We start from the raw sequence: 19,721 nt of genomic DNA, 5'->3' as shown, positions 1-19,721 counted from the left end.
TTCCCAGTGGAGCTGAATGGGCAGTCCATAGCCGCGCTAGTGGACACCGCAGCCACACACACTTATGTCGCGGCCCACCTCATTCCTGAGGGGGACCTTGTGCCGGAGGTCAACACTATCCAGCTGGCCACTACTGGGACTAGCACGCTAACGACTGGGCGTGCCCAGGTAAGGATTGGCATTAGAGACATTGTGAGCTGCACCAGTGCCCTGGTTGTACAGGACCTTCACGATAACCTCATCCTGGGGCTACCCTGGCTGGTGCAAGAGGACGCCACTGTTGAGGTCCGCGCAGGGAGGATACATGTGGGGACCAGGGGCCGCCGAACTGTATATGGGCTGAGGCACACCCCACCCCCTTCCCGGGCCGAACCCCCCCGCCTAGCTGATCTCCGCCACAATGTTCCCCCTGAGTACCACAGATTGTTAGAGACAGTCCTGGAGCAGCAGCAGACCAACTACGCCGAACCAATGTCACAGAGCATTGCATCCCCACCATCCCTCACATTCCGCCTTACGAGAAACCATTCGGGTTTGGGCCCCGCGAACTACTTGACATCAGGGAGCAAATAGCAGAGATGTTGTGCGATGGCGTCATAGAGCCTAGCGAGTCCCCATACAACTGTAGGATCGTAATGGCAGACAAAAAAGACGGCTCACTTAGATTCTGTGTTAATTTCAAGCCAATCAATAACCTCACCATCCCCGCACCACCACCCCTCATCAACATCTCAGAGGCCCTCACGAGGTTAGGAGACGCCCGCATCTTTTCGACACTTGACCTGAAGTCGGGGTACTGGCAAGTCCCAGTAAGCCCCAAGGATCGCCCCAAGACCGCGTTCACGGCGCCCGATGGGCGGCGCTTTCAGTTCTGCGCGATGCCGTTCGGGCTGCAGGACGCCCCTGCGACATTCCAGACCATGATGGTCCGCGTCCTGGACGGGTACATTGGCGAGTTTGCCACCGCGTACCTGGATGACGTGATCATCTGGTCACGGACGTGGGAGGACCATGCCCACCATCTCTCGCTGGTCCTCGAACGGCTCGCCACACACGGACTCACATGCGCGCCACACAAGTGTTACATCGGCGCCCGTGAGCTAGAGTTCTTGGGGCACATCGTCAGCGCCGAGGGCTACCGCCCCATCCCCGAACAGCTAAGCCTCATTGACAGTAAACAGGCGCCCCGCACCAGGAAGCAGCTCCAGAAGCTAATGGGGCTGTTAAACTGGTTACGTTCATTCATTCCCAATTTTGCCACAATCACCGCACCCATGACGGACCTTCTCTCCCCGAAAACAAAGTTCCGGTGGACAGAAGCAGCGGACCAATCACTCATCCTAGTGAAGCAACAGTTCCGCGAGTGCCACAACCTGTCACGTCTGGCCCCAGACAAGCCCATCTTTTTCCAGACGGATGCCAGCCAGGACAGTATGGGCGCGGTTCTCTACCAGGTGGGTGATGATGGGGAGCGGCTGGTAGCAGAGTATGCAAGTGCCAAGTTCGGCCCCGCAGAACGACGCTATCACGTGAATGAGCAGGAGTGTCTCGCGGTGGTGTGGGCCCTCAAACGCTACCGGCACCACCTTGAGGGGAGACCATTCACCCTGCGCACGGATAGTCAGTGTCTGCGGTGGCTGGACTCCGCCCAGGGACGAAAATCAAAGTTCACCCGCTGGGCACTCATGCTCCAGGGCTTCACATTTCATGTCGAACACATCCCTGGGCGAGAGAACCAGCTGGCAGATGAGCTGTCCCGTCACTTAGACCCCAATACCATCTTCCAAGACACTCAAGGGTGGGATGACCTGATGCCACCGTCCCACCAGCCAGCTACCAGTCTAGCAGCATCACCTCCAGCGGCACTCTACGTCATCGGACGAGCGGATCCCACGGTCCAAGCAGAGGCATCGCCCACCCTGGCCACTCTGGTAGATCACGTTAAACTGGCCCAGCAGGATGACCCAGACACGCAGCACAACCTGGCAGCATGCGGTGAACGCGCCCTCCCACACCAGCGCAACCTGGACGGGGTCCTGCAGAGCAGGGTGCCGGGTGACATTGACACCTGGCAGACCCATGTACCCCCCACTGCACGACAGCTGGTGCTGCAGTATTTCCACAACCATGACCTAGCAGGCCACCCGGGAGCAGATCAGACCCAACGGGAGATCAGGAAGCTGTTCCATTGGCCGGGCATAGCACGGGATGTCCGGGAATACGTGCGCAACTGCCAGCTCTGCCAGCAGCGCAAGGCCCGCCGGGCCGATGGGATTGAGCAACAGCGCCCCAGGCGACCGGAGGAACCATTCCACACAGTAGCCCTCGATGTCATGGGCCCCTACCCTCGCACGTCGCAGGGCAAGCGGTTCCTCGTCGTGGTCACGGATGTGTTCACACGTTGGTCGGAGGCATTCGCCGTATCCAACGTACGAGCAGGGACAGTAGCAGCCCTAATGGACAATGAGGTCTTCCCCCGTTATGGGTTTCCGAGAGTGTTACTAACGGACAACGGGACACAGTTCGCAGGACGGCGGTGGAAGGCCGACTGCCGCAGATGGGACGTAGAGCATCACACTACCCCGACTTACCACCCCAGGGTGAACCCGACGGAACGTCGCAACCAGGACATAAAAATCCAGTTGCGCCTCCGTCTGGGGGGAAGACCATTCCAAATGGGACCTCCACCTGCCCAAGCTGCTCTATTGCCTGTGGCGGCGGACCAATGTGGTCACGGGCCACACCCCTGCTGAACTGCTTCATGGGCAGAATCTCGCCCTACCAGGGGAGCTCCGGGTCGCAGAAGCAGCAGGAGTTGTCACCCGTCCCCCTGTCACTGACTTTAGAGAAGAGGCACGGCAACACCAGGCTCGATTCCTAGCCACGCGCACTCCACAATCACCAAATCCACCGACGCCATTGGAGCCCGGGCAAATGGTGTATGCCCGGTGTCACCACTTGTCGTCTAGCAGCAAGCGCTACTGCACAGGTCTGAGCCCCAAATGGGCCGCCCCCCGGGAGGTACTGCGACATCTAGGGCCCACTTCTTACTTGATCCGACTCCCGAACGGTAGGTCGACAAAGATCCACCGGGATGATTTGCGTCTCGTCCCACCCACAGGCGCCCCAACTGTCCCAGCGGGGGACAGGGACAGTGGAAATGACCAGCATACATCCACTGCTCACCCCACGTCCCCAGCTGCTCAACACCCAAGCACTTCTTGTCCCACATCCCCATCAGACCAACACCCAACAACCATTCGTCCCACATCACCATCAGATCAACACTTAACTACTCCTTGTCCCACGTCCCCATCAGCTCAACACCTAAGCACCATTCGTACCGCGTCCCCATCAGACCAACACCCATCTACTGCTCACCCCGTGCTCCGTTCGAGCGGCGCAACTTTACGCGAGCTCGAGAGCCTGATGGATCGGCTGGACCCAGAGGGATTGTCCGTAGAACTTTACGATGGGGACGACCCAACCCTGCTCAACCTCGTGTCGCATCCGCAGATCACATTCCCTGATGGAATAGACGACGACTCCCGATCCAGTTCGCCAGGATGGCCCGGATGGGATCAACCACGCTGGCCATTGGACGCGAGCCATGGCAGTTCAATGTTCAGGATGAACATGGAGGAGCCAGAGCAATCCGAAACCGGACCATCTCAGGAAGGACGTCCATGCAACACGCGGCAAGTATTGGTGGAACAGGGCTGCGAGAACAGCCCCAGGACAACGGCAGTTACACCCAGCGGCCTAACGGGAGACAGGGATAAAGTCGAACCGCAACGGGAGAGTCAAGGGGAGTCCAGCATCCCGGAGGAAGCCAGACACGAGGGACTGAGGCGCTCTACCCGAGTCCGTGTAGCCCCACGACACCTGGTGGACTACGAATGGGAAAACCCACATGAGAAGATCAACCGAGCGCCACACCCCGATGCACCACGCCTTCATGTAATGACCCTCCTCCCTTTGGATGCCCGGTCCATTCTCCCCATCATTGACAGCCAAACCCCGAGCAGAGAACCCTCCAGATACATTCCGAACATTGGTGGGGAACAGGCCCCAAGGCAATGCGTGTGACATGGGGCTTCGAGGGGCATAACGGCCTCAGTGAAGGGGGGGCATTTGACGTCGTTCCAAGTGCTCCCTTCGCTCGCACAGGTCGTTATGTTCCCTCGTCGCCTCACTAGGGGGGGGGGGGGGGTAGTTCGCGGCTTGAGGAGTCCTGCTGCGCTTGGGACATTTTTGCGGGAAGCGGGCTCCGGGTGACGCGCAGCGATGCGGAATGCAGGCAGTCGAGCTTCAGACCTGGACCAGGCAAGTTGTGTGTCGCGTCCGCAAGTGAACAGTTCCGCCGGGAACTGAGCAGCTCCACCCTCACCGGACCACCACCTCTACCGATCCAGCTCCCTGCCAGCCACGTGGCGACGTCACGACCCCGAGGATCTCCGCTCTACCTGTGAACTGGCCCACAGGGTCTAAACTTAGGCTAGTTGGCGCCCTCAGCAACGGCAACATCGTAGCAGGGACCGGTAGGGCGACACATTAAAAAGTCTTGAAAATAACCGGGTGTCATTGTTCCCCGCCCCCCCCCCCTCCTGGAGCTAAGCCACCGGCCCCCCTCTCCATGGCACTATGCTACACTCTGCTGTGTCAGCAGTGTATCCCCGTGTTCAAACTCAACAGGCGCGGAGTTAGGAATTGCTGCGATGTAATTGGAGATTGGAGTCACCATTCTACCTCACCATCACTGTATCGCAACACCCACAACATTGCGGAAAATGATGTTTTACCACGCCTGGTGATGATTGGTAAGTATGAATTAAAATTTCCTTCGGTAGGCAAAGTCACTTCCATGAAATACGGCCTTTCAGAACTGTTTACGCAATGCAAACACTACACTTCACCCGAAGTTTCGGGTGTTGTGCAACATGGCGCGGAGCACCAGCTGGGTGAAGAGCAGCCTCACAGTGTCCATGTAGTAATGCACGCATGGCAATAGCGGCTCCAGGAATACTTCTGAGGAGGGGTTATCGCCCTCCCCATTCTTTCCCTGTAAACGTGCCTGTTTCATGGCAGGTGTTGGTCTACCAGGTTTCCAACACATTTTCATTTTCAAGTTATGCTGATGTCGGAGAGATGACAAATTACGATGGTAAAGTATTGACATCTTACCAGTGTTACTTTTAGGCCCGTTCCACAACAAATAACAACCAATAATATTGAATTCCACAATTACGAAAAATTAGTTTAGTTGCTTAAGTTTAGGGATACTAGAACAAAACATGGTCTTGATTTATACATATAAAAAAATTACACCACAAAGTAATAACTCCAGATATTCTTGTACTTGAAATCATTTTTAACGTTTTTAAAATGTAAACAAACATGGTTGCCACCGAGGCAAAATACTCGGCTTCTATTCGTCGCTCGTAGTAACATAACCAGAAGAGCTGGGCATTGACGAGCTAATCCGTACATTCAATGTCCGCATACGTGCTATTATATACATTGTGCCGGAAATTAGGCATTTCGTCACTTTTTTTTTAATTAATCTATAATTTTAAAATTTTTTGGGGTTTCTATTTTTTTAAATTTATCTGGTTGTTAATGGGGGTGATTTACTTTTTGTTAGGCCGGTGTACGCCACGGATTTAAACTTTGTGCCAGTGGACCGAAGCCCCTTCCCAGGGGGCCAATCTGATATTTTGCTGTCTAATGTGGACATGGTCTGCCCGGTTGAAATTTCTCTCGCCTGCAGTCACGTCCCGAGTTTGTAATTTTAATTCCCTGCACGACCAAAACTGCATAGAGCAGCTTCTGGGCTGCAAGCTGCTACTTCTCAGAGAGCTGCTGAGAGAAGTAAGTCTGGTCACGAATACGTATTAGGTTCTCTCCTCGAAAAGCACGTCATGGACGCTTGTTCTCAGCGTCGTTGCACTTTTGCTCCCCCCCTCCTCTTTCGGTTCTAAGAATTCGCCTAAGGCCAATGACAGGTCAGAAACCCCAGCAGACAGCGACCGTCTCCCAGGATGCCTTGCATAAAAAAAATGTGTGTGCCAAGATGGACCACCCCGCGACACCTAGCGGCAAACTCGCTAACCACCCAGCCAACTTACCCTGTAGGCCGCCAGAGTGTAGCACTAGACTGCGCCCTTTAACCCTTGGTTTAAGCAGACGCCTTGGGCGAGTCGATCCTTTTTTTTAATTTCAGACAGCCCTCCACAGGGAGCGCTAAAGTCGGCCAATGCTACCAACTTGGAGATTTCAATCCGAGTTTTTTTTATGGCCCTCACTCGGGGAACTTCGGGACCTTTCGGTCCGGACTCCCAGTCCTCCCCTCCACTTTTGATTCAAGATTTACTTTTAATTACGAGACGCGGTTCTCCGCGGGACACTTCGCGCCGCGACTGCAGACGGATCGTTTGATTATCGGCGAGTCGACGAGACTTTGCAAAACTTCCATCCGGCCGCAACCGACTATGTAGTCGCCTAATTGAGGGATGCTATCCCTAAAATCTTTTCAAGTAGTTTAGTCCGTCTGCAATGTAATAGTTTTTTTTTAGCTTTTAATTTTTTTTTGAAATTTATTATTATGAAGAAATCATCCGCGTCCTGCCGCGCAATTCGCGAGCTCCAGACCCCGGGCTGACTCCACGATGGCAGCGTGCTGGGCAACTCCCCTGTTTTGACAGGGTTCGATGACCGGGAGAGATTGATACTCTCATCTCGTGGCCTCCCCCCCCCTTCCCTGTTCCGTGGGAAGAAACATTAGAAGAAACTTTTCTACCACCCGACGTGATTGTTTGAAGACCCCGGGTGGTAATGTAATTTCAACATTTCTCCTTTACCTAGCGACGTACTATCTCAGCCGGATGACCAACCCACCAGCGACCAGTGTTTTTCTCAAGAAAATGTAAAACTAATAGAACTAATTATCAATGTAATAATCGAATACATCCAACTTTGGGTGTGAAAGTCATAATGCAAATGTTTATATGTCAAACTACGAATGTAAATTGTTCTCAGTAAGCACAGGCCGGCCTATTTTCGTTTTCCTTTTGTTAATCTTTGAAAATTGTTAAAACCTTTTGTGTGTATGTTAAAATAATGGAAACATGATAATGAATCAGGGCAAATAAAACAGGGAAACTATAGATCAAGTTAATCGTGTAGTTTTTATTTTATTGATTATAACGATCCTACAACTTCCCCTTCGCTTGTTACTGGAAGTTCCTAAATTGTGTTTGTTCCCACCTCGTGTCGCCTATGGTAAATCATTTCATTTAACGTATTTTGTTTCCAGCTTGTTTCCAAGGCTCTTTTAATTAATTCCAAATAATTCTATTTTGAGGCACGAGGGGAGTAACAACTTGGTAGCAGAGCATGGTTTGGTCTATAGGCATACCTAAATCGAGTAGGCATACCTAAAAAAAAAAATAATAATAATAATAAATATAGAAAAAAAAATTAATTAAATTTTGTGATAGCAAATTTGTAATAATAACATTGTGAACTGATCGCTGGTACACCCGGTAGTTATTTTGCTTTTCTATTTTAAAGTTATGATTGAGTTTTAAAGGCCCGTGTGGACTTAGTCTGCGCGCAGGCGCAAGAAGTCGCGGCGTGCGGTCCGCTAGCAGGCCGGCAGCGAGACGTGTCTTATCACTCGGCTCAGCTGGCGTTTACCCCCCCCCCCCCCCCCCCAACCCATCTCGCGCTTGAGCCAGCGACACGCCCGTTATCTGAGGGCGACGACACGGCCCTGTTCCTCCCGCACACTCCTCTCCCTTGTCCATCGTGGGAGACGACCTTGCGAGCGGCAGGTCAGTCCCCCTGTTGAGACGTATACAGGTTGGCAAGTCATACTGACAGGGGAAGCTCGCGCAGTTGTCTGAGTAGTACGGCGACTCTATACGCAAATAAGTTTGGGCACATACCCCCCCACCTTGAAAGTGTGACTTACTCCCCGCGCATTGGGGCTAGTTGGTAGTTTATATTAATATAGGAAGCCTTAGGAGGTATTTAAAATTAAGGTAGTTTTTAATTGAGGAGTATTTATGGTGTACGTTTGAATCGTACATGTGTGTTAAATTTTTGTTTTAATTAGCAGTAATTTACGTCCGAGCAGTATGTTTAAGCCGGAGTTATTGCTGTCAGATGAGCTGACCTATGAGTTACAGCTACGCAATTTGCCCTCCAGTGGCAATGTCCAAGTCCTCAGGAAGAGGCTCAGGGCCGCCCTTCATGATGGTGTGCCCACTAGTGTATCGAATTTGGAATTAGATGTAACTGAAGAATTCAACCTTGCTTGCGCCAAGTTTTATGATATATCGGCTTTCGTAAGCTATCTAGATGTGGAGGAAAATTTACCCAATGTCGAGCGACATATAGTCAGGCTAAAACATGTTACCCGACGTTTGCAAAACCTGAAACAGCTTTCGGCAGACCTTCTCCATGGAATTTATATAAAAGAGGTAGAACGATGTTTGCAACAGACGGCAGGTTTCCATTCAAAATTGGCGGCGAGAGCAGCCGTTTTGGAAGACACACGACGCAGTCAGCATTATGTGGCTGAGGCACAGGCTTTAGGCATCGATTGTCCCGCCTTCCCGGAAGGGGACGCTCCTAGCTTGCCCCTGGGAGTAGAGCAACCCGACACGCGACAATCAGAAGTACGGGCGACGGTAAACAGACAGGAGACGGAAACGAGCAGATTACCAGACGCAGCCCCTGACTCACAGCCACTAACGTCGCTTCCAAACCAACCGATACACGTATCTACCACTCATTCAGAGCCGCTTGTGCAGTCGACAGCGGCGACAAACATTACAACGGGTCATGTGACAACCCACCCCGTCACTAGCGTGACATTTTCACAGGGATTACCAACCATGGCACACCACATGACGCAACCATACCCACCAAACATGTTTTTCCCGTATCCGACCACTCAGGGCTATTTTAACCCTTATGCTCAATTTCAACCACAGTTTCCTTCATGGCAAACCACCCCACTTCCGAGTGCTGGTATTTTGCAGCCGCCACTCATAACGCCCCAGATCACTCCACCACAGGTCAGTCCCTCGGGTGCGACTCGGGAACAGATTCAGTCGCACCCAGTGCCACAAAATCAGCCTTCACCTCAGCCGGCAGGAGCCACGGCTCAGCCCCACGACTCAGTATTGCGGAGAACGACAGCCCCAGAAACTGGCTACAGTTTCTACGGAAAAATCACCCATCCTGTAGAAAGGCTACTCAAGGATTTGCCAGAGGCGTCGGGTCTGGACGCACACAAACTGATTGATTTCCTTCGAGTCTTGTTAAAGCTACGGCAAAAGGGAGGGATTCCCGACAAACAAATTTTTGAAATTGTTTACCCGTACACCCAAGCTTCCCTAAGTGAGAGGATCATGGCAGCCATTGAGAATGACCTCACTTTCGACGAGTTTCATGAAGACGTGTTAAATTTTTGTATACCGAGTAGGCTACTCACAAACATCCGGTTGGAGTGGTTTAACCGCCTGCAGCAGCGTAATGAAGCCTTGCCAAATTACGTGGCTGACATACGCGAAGCCAACCAGGTACTCAGGCTAAAGGTTTCCGAGAGAGAGGTCGTGAGTACGATTCTAGACGGTTTGAATCCAGCGGAGCGCTCGCGCTCAGTGTTCCAGGCACGCCCCCAAAATTATGCTGAACTAGATAAACTTTGCGTACACGCCACAAACATAGAATACGCTGATTTTCAGCGAAATAAACAAGCCACATTCGCTAGCCAACAAGGTAGCAGCGCGGGAACGGAGCGCAGTAATTCGCAACATAAGAATGCAGCACAGAAACATCAGGGCAATACATTTTTCTCTTCAAGGCCACAAGGGAGATATCAACAAAATGCACATTGTAATTTCTGTAAAAGAGACGGACTTTCCCTGTCCCAGTGTTACCACAAAAACAACAAACAAAATGGCGACACTCCAAAAAACGCATAACGCGGTGGCCTGAACAACCTTATTCAGGGCCACCGAAAAATTCAAGTGTTAAAATTTTTTCTTATAAGTGGGAAGTTCAACTTGCGCCAAGTAATGGCCGTACACAAGAAACACCATTACACAAAAACAAGAATCCTAACAACAAGGAATCCAGGAATAAAAGTAACAAGCGAGCTCACAAACATAAACAAAGAAAGCACAATAGCAGGAGAAATAACAAAAATAAGGGAAATGGTAATTCAACGCACACGTACTCATGTAAAACGTGTGTTGATCCTACAAATAAGGGCAAGAGAAAGTGCCACCAAATTTTTGGCAATATTCCTACAGTAATTCCGTATGCAGTAACAACGATTGGCGAACACACTGTACCGGGACTAATTGATACGGGATCAGCGCGCAGCCTAATTTCTGGACGTTTGTTTAACAAGTTAAAACAGAGAAAATTAGTTCTAAGGACTGAGACCACTAAGTTACAATGTTTCACAGCTTCAGAGCAGCCATTAAATATTACGTTAGCAGTTGTGATCAAGGTGAAGATTGATTTATATTCATGGAATTTCCCATTTTTGGTGTCTGATCAACTTGCTACAGACCTAATCTACGGGTCTGATTTCATTGCCAAGACAGGTCTAATCATTAATCTTCAGGCGAAGAATTTCGTTTTTAAATTCAACATGGGTAATCCTATTCCTTGTGGGACCCCTGAACAAATAGTTTCAGTTCCGGCCGAGCCAACGGCAGCCATCTTGGATCAGGGCAACACCACTTCACACGAGCACCTTAATACACAGCAGCGGGGCGCCATTGATAAATTATGCAGTACTTTTCCAGATGTCTTGACTAATAGATTAGGTCGCACAAAATTAGTCGAGTACCAAATTGAGTTAGCGGATAAAATACCAGTGAGATCTCACCCTTATCAATTTTTAGGCCCTAAGATGCAGACGATGCGCAATCATGTTCAGGAGCTTTTGGAAAAAGGGGTAATCGAACCCTCGACCTCCGCCTACAGTTCCCCAGCTTTTCTGGTGCCTAAGGGCAAGGATCAACAACGATGTGTAATTGATTACAGAAAAGTTAATGAGAAAATAGTCATACAAAACATACCTTTGCCAGACCTAAATACCGCTTTTCATTGGTTCAGTAAGGCCAAATATTTTAGTGTGTTTGATCTAAATTCTGCTTACCACCAAATTCCACTTACTGCGGATTCAAAACCCATCACAGCCTTCTGTGTCCCGTGGAACTTGTACCAATACACAGTAGTACCTTTCGGACTTGCCACGGGAGCCCAAGTACTAACTCGACTCCTGGATCAGATACTAGGAGATCTAAAATTCAAAACAGTGTACAACTACCTAGACGATGTCGTCGTATATTCAGAAACATTCGAAGAACACATCAAACATTTAGAGGAAGTCCTAAGTAGATTTCGTAAAGCAGGGTTAACTGTCAACACAAAAAAGGTTAAGTTTGCAGTTCAAGAACTGTCTTTTCTAGGACACCTGGTTTCTAGCAAGGGAGTCACCATTGATCCTTCACGTACACAAGCTATTCGTGATTTTCCGCCTCCCACAAACCCTAAGGGTATTTCACGTTTTATTGGTATGGCAAATTTTTACTCAAAATATATTCCTAATTTCGCTGAGCACGCAGCACCACTAAATACGTTGCGTAAGAAAAACACACCTTTCACATGGGGTCCGGAACAAGAAAAAGCTTTTAATTTCCTGAAACAGGCGATTTCTTCCCCGCCTGTAATCCGCATGGCAGACTTCACCAAACCTTTCATTTTACAGACTGATGCGTCCAGTGTGGCTATTGGCGCAGTACTGTCACAGGAAGTCGAAGGCTGCAGACAGCCCATTGCGTTTGCATCGCGGACACTTACCCACGCCGAGAGGAAAGCCTCCTCGATCTACGAATTAGAATGCCTCGCCGTGGTATTTGGCATTGACAAATTCCGCCAATTTATAGAACACAGGGAATTCCTGTTAGAGACAGATAATCAGGCATTAGCCTGGCTTTTGGCACACCCGAAACAATTAGGGAAACTCGGGCGATGGATTGCGAAAATTTCCTCCTTGAAGTTCAAAATCCAACATATTCGTGGCACACAGAATATAGTAGCGGACACACTGTCTCGCATGTTCGAAATCCCAACTCAGGCTCCGCCCGAAGGAACACCACTCTTATGTCAAGCCCTATTGACAGAGTTTCCGTTGGCATTTCAGGATTTACAGAGCCAGCAGGAAGCTGACCCACACATTTCCAGTATTATTAAACTTTTTAATTTAGGAACGGCGCCAAAATACTTTAGGATGTCTAAGGGGCTGTTGCAAAAACGCACCCCCCAATCAAAAACATACAAAATCGTGCTCCCGCAAAATCTACGTGATATGATATTCCATTATTATCACACCTCGCCGGTGGGCGCACACCTCGGTATATATAAGACCATTCAGGCTATCCGACGTCATTTCGTGTGGGACGGCATGCACAAGGACATCACCGAGCAGGTGAAACTATGCAAAATCTGTGCGCTGAGTAAGCCAGCGCAGAACACTCGTTTCGGTTATTTAACTTCAGATGTGGCCGAGCGCCCCATGCAAAAGATGTTTATCGACTTTGTCGGGCCTTTCCCGCGCTCAAAGACAGGAAACACTATGCTGCTGGTGTGTATCGACGCCTTCACAAAATTTGTCTGGCTCATCCCCATGCGAAAAGCCACCGCAGAAAACACTGTATCTGCGCTACGTAATCAGATCTTCAAGACGTCGGGAGTCCCGTCTATAGTAGTGTCAGATAATGCAACCCAGTTCACGGCTAGGATTTTTAAGAACATGTGCTTCTCACATGGCATTCTGCACGTCACAACCTCGCCTTATTATCCACAGCCCTCGCATGCTGAGAGATTCAACCGCAATCTCCGGTCTGCTTTAATAGCTTACCATGCGCAGGAGCAGGATAAATGGGATTCGAATTTGGTGTGGCTGCAAATGGCCTTTAATTATGCACATCATGAAGGACACAAAAGTACTCCTTTCGAACTCATGTTCACTTACCGTCCTAATACCCCTCTTTCAAATCTTTGGTCTTTGAATGACCTATTGCCCGATGATCCGAGTTACATCAGGGAGATTTGGAGAAGAGCTCGTAAAAATCTCAACCTGGCTCATGAGAGCAGAAAAAAGAAATACAACGAAAACCGATCTCCTAACCCTTACAGAGTAGGCGATTTTGTGCTTTGTAAGGCACACCCACTCAGTAAGGCAGTGGATAAGTTTTCCGCCAAGCTGGCGTACCGCTGGAGAGGTCCCTTTCAAATACAGCGATTTTTAACGCCAGTTACGGTTAGCCTAGCTGACCCCAGTTCAGGAGAAATCGTGACCAGAGCGCACATCTCCCATCTAAAGAAAACACAGGCTGACTTAAAGTAGATGTGTTTAATTTATTTGCCCTAACATAGGGGACTCTCTAATATTACGCATGCCAGAAATCCTCGAGGTCTTAAAAATCCATGGTACTAGAAATAAGAATGATAGCTTTACGTTGTATTAGTTTTAAGTGGCCACTTAGTTAATAAGCTCTTAGTTAATAAGTTTGTTTAAGGGTTATCGATATGGTGTGCCTGAGAGGCGGACGCGTCTCAAAGGTGTTAGAATATAAGTAGTAGGATACAGGCGAACCTGGTACTAGTTTTACTGAGCAGTGTAAGTGTTGTTATTTTTTCCCTATATGCTCCGCATTCAAGCGGGGGAGTATGTGCCGGAAATTAGGCATTTCGTCACTTTTTTTAATTTAATCTATAATTTTAAAATTTTTTGGGGTTTCTATTTTTTTAAATTTATCTGGTTGTTAATGGGGGTGATTTACTTTTTGTTAGGCCGGTGTACGCCACGGATTTAAACTTTGTGCCAGTGGACCGAAGCCCCTTCCCAGGGGGCCAATCTGATATTTTGCTGTCTAATGTGGACATGGTCTGCCCGGTTGAAATTTCTCTCGCCTGCAGTCACGTCCCGAGTTTGTAATTTTAATTCCCTGCACGACCAAAACTGCATAGAGCAGCTTCTGGGCTGCAAGCTGCTACTTCTCAGAGAGCTGCTGAGAGAAGTAAGTCTGGTCACGAATACGTATTAGGTTCTCTCCTCGAAAAGCACGTCATGGACGCTTGTTCTCAGCGTCGTTGCACTTTTGCTCCCCCCCTCCTCTTTCGGTTCTAAGAATTCGCCTAAGGCCAATGACAGGTCAGAAACCCCAGCAGACAGCGACCGTCTCCCAGGATGCCTTGCATAAAAAAAATGTGTGTGCCAAGATGGACCACCCCGCGACACCTAGCGGCAAACTCGCTAACCACCCAGCCAACTTACCCTGTAGGCCGCCAGAGTGTAGCACTAGACTGCGCCCTTTAACCCTTGGTTTAAGCAGACGCCTTGGGCGAGTCGATCCTTTTTTTTAATTTCAGACAGCCCTCCACAGGGAGCGCTAAAGTCGGCCAATGCTACCAACTTGGAGATTTCAATCCGAGTTTTTTTTATGGCCCTCACTCGGGGAACTTCGGGACCTTTCGGTCCGGACTCCCAGTCCTCCCCTCCACTTTTGATTCAACATTTACTTTTAATTACGAGACGCGGTTCTCCGCGGGACACTTCGCGCCGCGACTGCAGACGGATCGTTTGATTATCGGCGAGTCGACGAGACTTTGCAAAACTTCCATCCGGCCGCAACCGACTATGTAGTCGCCTAATTGAGGGATGCTATCCCTAAAATCTTTTCAAGTAGTTTAGTCCGTCTGCAATGTAATAGTTTTTTTTAGCTTTTAATTTTTTTTTGAAATTTATTATTATGAAGAAATCATCCGCGTCCTGCCGCGCAATTCGCGAGCTCCAGACCCCGGGCTGACTCCACGATGGCAGCGTGCTGGGCAACTCCCCTGTTTTGACAGGGTTCGATGACCGGGAGAGATTGATACTCTCATCTCGTGGCCTCCCCCCCCTTCCCTGTTCCGTGGGAAGAAACATTAGAAGAAACTTTTCTACCACCCGACGTGATTGTTTGAAGACCCCGGGTGGTAATGTAATTTCAACATTTCCCCTTTAACTAGCGACGTACTATCTCAGCCGGATGACCAACCCACCAGCGACCAGTGTTTTTCTCAAGAAAATGTAAAACTAATAGAACTAATTATAAATGTAATAATCGAATACATCCAACTTTGGGTGTGAAAGTCATAATGCAAATGTTTATATGTCAAACTACGAATGTAAATTGTTCTCAGTAAGCACAGGCCGGCCTATTTTCGTTTTCCTTTTGTTAATCTTTGAAAATTGTTAAAACCTTTTGTGTGTATGTTAAAATAATGGAAACATGATAATGAATCAGGGCAAATAAAACAGGGAAACTATAGATCAAGTTAATCGTGTAGTTTTTATTTTATTGATTATAACGATCCTACAACTTCCCCTTCGCTTGTTACTGGAAGTTCCTAAATTGTGTTTGTTCCCACCTCGTGTCGCCTCTGGTAAATCATTTCATTTAACGTATTTTGTTTCCAGCTTGTTTCCAAGGCTCTTTTAATTAATTCCAAATAATTCTATTTTGAGGCACGAGGGGAGTAACAACATACTCTGTTCCGTGAGATCCGTCTCTGCTTCCGAGTCATTGTAGAAAACGTCTAAGGGCATTTTATTGAACCAGAGAAGGGATTACTGGCCAAAACAAGAACGATAGTACGGTCTTACGCCCTTCCTGATTCACATACAATCATAGTAATGAGCCTCAAAGGATTCAAGCTAGTTCATAGTTGCTTGTAAAGAAACAAAGAGGGTTCCATGCAAATAGCTTTATATTTTCTAATAACAGGTCATAATACATACTGCATCACATAGAGCACATTTGCACAGCAGACACAAAGCAAATCGTATGAACAATTCAAATCTTAGCCCTGGATATTACGAACGTGACTAATAAACAATATTAAAAGCTGCAGACATTACAATCCCAAATGATTGATAAGCAATAATTAAGAGTTGCAGAAATTACAGTAATGATTACTAAACCATGAAGCCTCATTAATTACAGTAAATACAAATCATAAATATAGAATAAAAATAATGCAAACATTAATGATTCACGCTAAGCCCGAGCCTTGCGTCAATGACCCACACAGATAATTTACAGGTCCCCTTTAGACAGCGCATGTCGATTCCCAATGAGCAATTTAAAGTGACAGGCGTCTATGATTTAGCCGCAACTAAGTCAAAATGAAAGCTAGCCTTTCCGGCAACGGACAACTGAGCAGGTAGAGGTTTTTGCACGACTAACCGAAAACTGTAAAAACATGGCCTAGACAGACATTAATTCGAAATGGAATTTAGAAGGACGGTGCCAAACGAAAATTTGGAATAAGACCGCAATCTATTAAGTCAACTTACATGGCACGCCGTCCTCGTGACCACAGTCCAAAAGGGATCCCCTGCTGCTACCCCCACATGTTGGTCCGTTGAAGCATCTCGGTCGAGGCGGATCCCTGAAGCATTTTCGGCAAACCGTTGATGTCTTCCCTTGGCGACCCCGGCGCCGGCTCATTATTATTATTTAGGTTAAGAGATAGAGGCGCACCTACCTACCTACCTACCTACCTACTGGAACTATTATATTTTCTTCCCTGAAAAATGTAGGAAGCACTGCATAAGGATGACACTAGCAGGCACATAAAGGGCCCAGGTGCCTCTTCACGCAAAACTGAAAGCTGGCTTGTAGTATTTTCGTATTCCAGTGGACATCCTTTGGGTGAATTTGTAGATGATTTGTTGGCAGTTTTTGATATATCAACACAAATGCTAGTTTTGGCCATGTTGAAGGGCTTCGAATAAACGAGCCATACTCCAAATGTCTTGAATGTAGACTTCCATTTATCCGGATACTTTTTTTTTTCCTGCGAAAACGAATTGTGGTTAGGCATGTTCAGTATAGTTACGTTGAACAAACGCGTTTAATTAAGTTATGAATATTTACCTGCAGATATGCTGTAACGTGCCTGTTGGTGGCGACAAAATTTGCAACAAAACCAACTATGCGATTAGTAGACATTGCTCTAAAATGTGGAAGGGGAGACATAGAAGTGGAATAACCCAATGTGAGGGTGTAAGACAATATTAAAAGGTGTATGACTGGTATAAATGTCAAAGATTTTTTTCCCATGTACAATGTTACAATACTGTTACGAACGCAAGAGTCAAGACCGCGACACGCGCCAGATGTCTGACCTGGCGGCCCTGCACTGTCGCTGACGTCACGTGTGCATTAGCGCGGCTCGACCTCGCACACTATTCCCCCTACCCCTGCGTACTCCATCCTACGGCGCTGTTATATTTTCCTTAATGGCCTGGGAATTCTGCGGGCTTACAGAGGCCGCCGCGTGGAGTGGCGTGAATAAGCGTCGCCATTCTCGATGTTTCGGGCGTCGGGTTGGCCTGGGATGACGCGACTCGTCACAGCCTCTCTCGTCAGTTCTAGAAGGGCGTCACAAGTATATAAGCAGCGACGCATAGTTCTGCAACAGTTCCGCGGGAGTTCCGAGAGTTCGGAGAGTTCCACGAATGAAGGGAAGTGCGACATAGGCGAAGAGGGTGAGAGACCCCCTCGAGAGTGGTGAGACGCGGAGCGACGGAATCGATTGAGTGCGACTGAGTGACACGAGACCGTGTGTGTGGACAGGCATGTGGTAAGGGGCAAACCACTGTATATAATAAGTTTTTGATAAGATCAACCATGACTGCAAGGGGTTAAAAAAAGTAAAAAACAAAGGTTGAAGGACAAAAAAAAAATCATACCTCCCTTCGTAGGTACAACATCGAATCCGTACAGATAATGTATTAATCTAATAATTTTTATCCAAAACTTTTGTTTGAAACAATGTTTGATTAGACGAACCATTTATGCAAGGGGTTGAAAAAATTAAGGGTGGAACTAAAAAAAATAATTATAATTTACTTACCACATAAATTGTTAAATCTTTTTGGTTTTATTGTAAAACCTTAAATTATTATCTAAAACTTTTGTCTGAAATAATTTTTTATACGACCAAGGGGTAGAATATACAAAGGTCGGTGGACAAAAAATATCATAACTCACTTCGTATGCACGACATCGAATTCGTTCATATTTTGTATTAATCGAATAAATGTTTCTAAAACTTTTTTCTGAAACAATTTTTGATAAGATGAGCCATTGTTGCATGCAGTTGAAAAAAAAACGTTAGAATTTTAAAAAATGCATAATTTCCGTACCATTTACACTATCAAATTAGTTTTAATTTATTGTAAAACCTTGAATTATTATCTACAACTTTTTTCCAAAATAACTTTTTATGCGTCCTACCATGACTGTAAGATGTGGTGGGGTTGAATAACATAACAATTAATACTCCCTTAGTAGGCACACTATCAAATCTGTACAAATTGTTCGTATATTTTATAATTTTTTCTAAAACTTTTATCTATAACAATTTTTGATAATACAAACCATTATTGCAAGGGGTTGAAAAAACCTGGGGTTGGAATGAGAAAATAAATAAAATCCCCTACCCGGTACACTATCGAGTCAATTTTTTTTTTAAACTGTCTAAATATTGACTAAAACTATTCTTATGATATTTTTTGTTTACCCAACCATTACTGCAAGGGGTGGAAATAACAAAGTTTGAAAGTAAAAAGTAATCATTACTTTTTAAAAATAGATATACTATCATATTCATTATAATTTATTGTATGAATCGCAAACTTCATCTAAAACTTTGGATGAAACGATATATTAACATAAAAACATGGGTTTAAATTTATAAAAAAATTCAAAACTTTCTTAGTATCTATTTCGTTTGAATTTATTTTAAATCATATTAATATTATCTTAAACCTTGGCGCAAAGAAAATTTTTATACGACCACATTATTAGTGCAAGGGATGAAAAATAGTGTAAGTAGGTCAAAAAATTAAATAATTACCTTAGTTGACGTTCGTTCTAAGCTATTCACTGCTGCGTTGTAAACTATTGAAAGCTGGATACATTTAGTTAAAAATATTCGTAATATTTTCGCTGCTTGGAAAATTAACAAATATTTAATCGATAATTTTGTAATATTGGAGAACATAAATATTTTATGTACATTAAGTTCTTATAATGTTCCAGAAGTTTATAGAAGTTTTTACAAAATATTCCTAGAATAAATAGGTAGGAATGTACCTACGCCTGTATGCTGTGCCGAAAGAGATTTTTTTTCCTCTCGCATTATTCTTCGTAATTTTATCGAATGGTTGTTATAACGTAAACTTTTTTCAAAACTTTTTAGATGTTTTAATAGTTCATTATTTTCTGCACAAAACTAATTTATTTGATTCAAATTGGTTAACGCGTGCGTCCAATATCTGCTCTCAAATTAGATAAGTCATCTGTCCTTTTATCGTACTGACCTGTAATTATACAAAATCTGTTTAAAATGGCGAATGCGTAAACTCTCGCGCAACTCGACTGTACTAATCCCGGTTTATATTTCATAACGTTTCATAATCTATAGTATTGTCGTTACACTCTACTTTTAAAACTGACATCCCGATTTACAAGATGTATTCACGTCAAAAGCAGAACAAACAAAACAGAAGTCGCTAAAGGAAGCCACTCACTGATAAGAGGCACGCCCCACGGAAGCCGGCAGACAGACTG

General features: G+C 46.6%; 1 protein-coding gene across 1 annotated transcript in view; it reads right to left on the bottom strand.

Annotated features, from left to right (window-relative positions):
- Positions 1-19,721, bottom strand: part of LOC134546276 (hemolymph lipopolysaccharide-binding protein-like) — a 46,198-nt gene extending 26,477 nt beyond the window's left edge. The window contains exon 1 of the mRNA XM_063388986.1: positions 19,682-19,721. The gene's annotated coding sequence lies outside the window, so the exon portion shown is untranslated. The remainder of the gene's footprint in view (positions 1-19,681) is intronic.

This window comes from Bacillus rossius, chromosome 1 (assembly GCF_032445375.1).
Source record: "Bacillus rossius redtenbacheri isolate Brsri chromosome 1, Brsri_v3, whole genome shotgun sequence".
Taxonomy (NCBI): Eukaryota; Metazoa; Arthropoda; class Insecta; order Phasmatodea; family Bacillidae; genus Bacillus; species Bacillus rossius.
The sequence above is the reverse complement of the archived record's forward strand: the minus strand, read 5'-3'. Positions and strand labels throughout refer to the sequence as shown.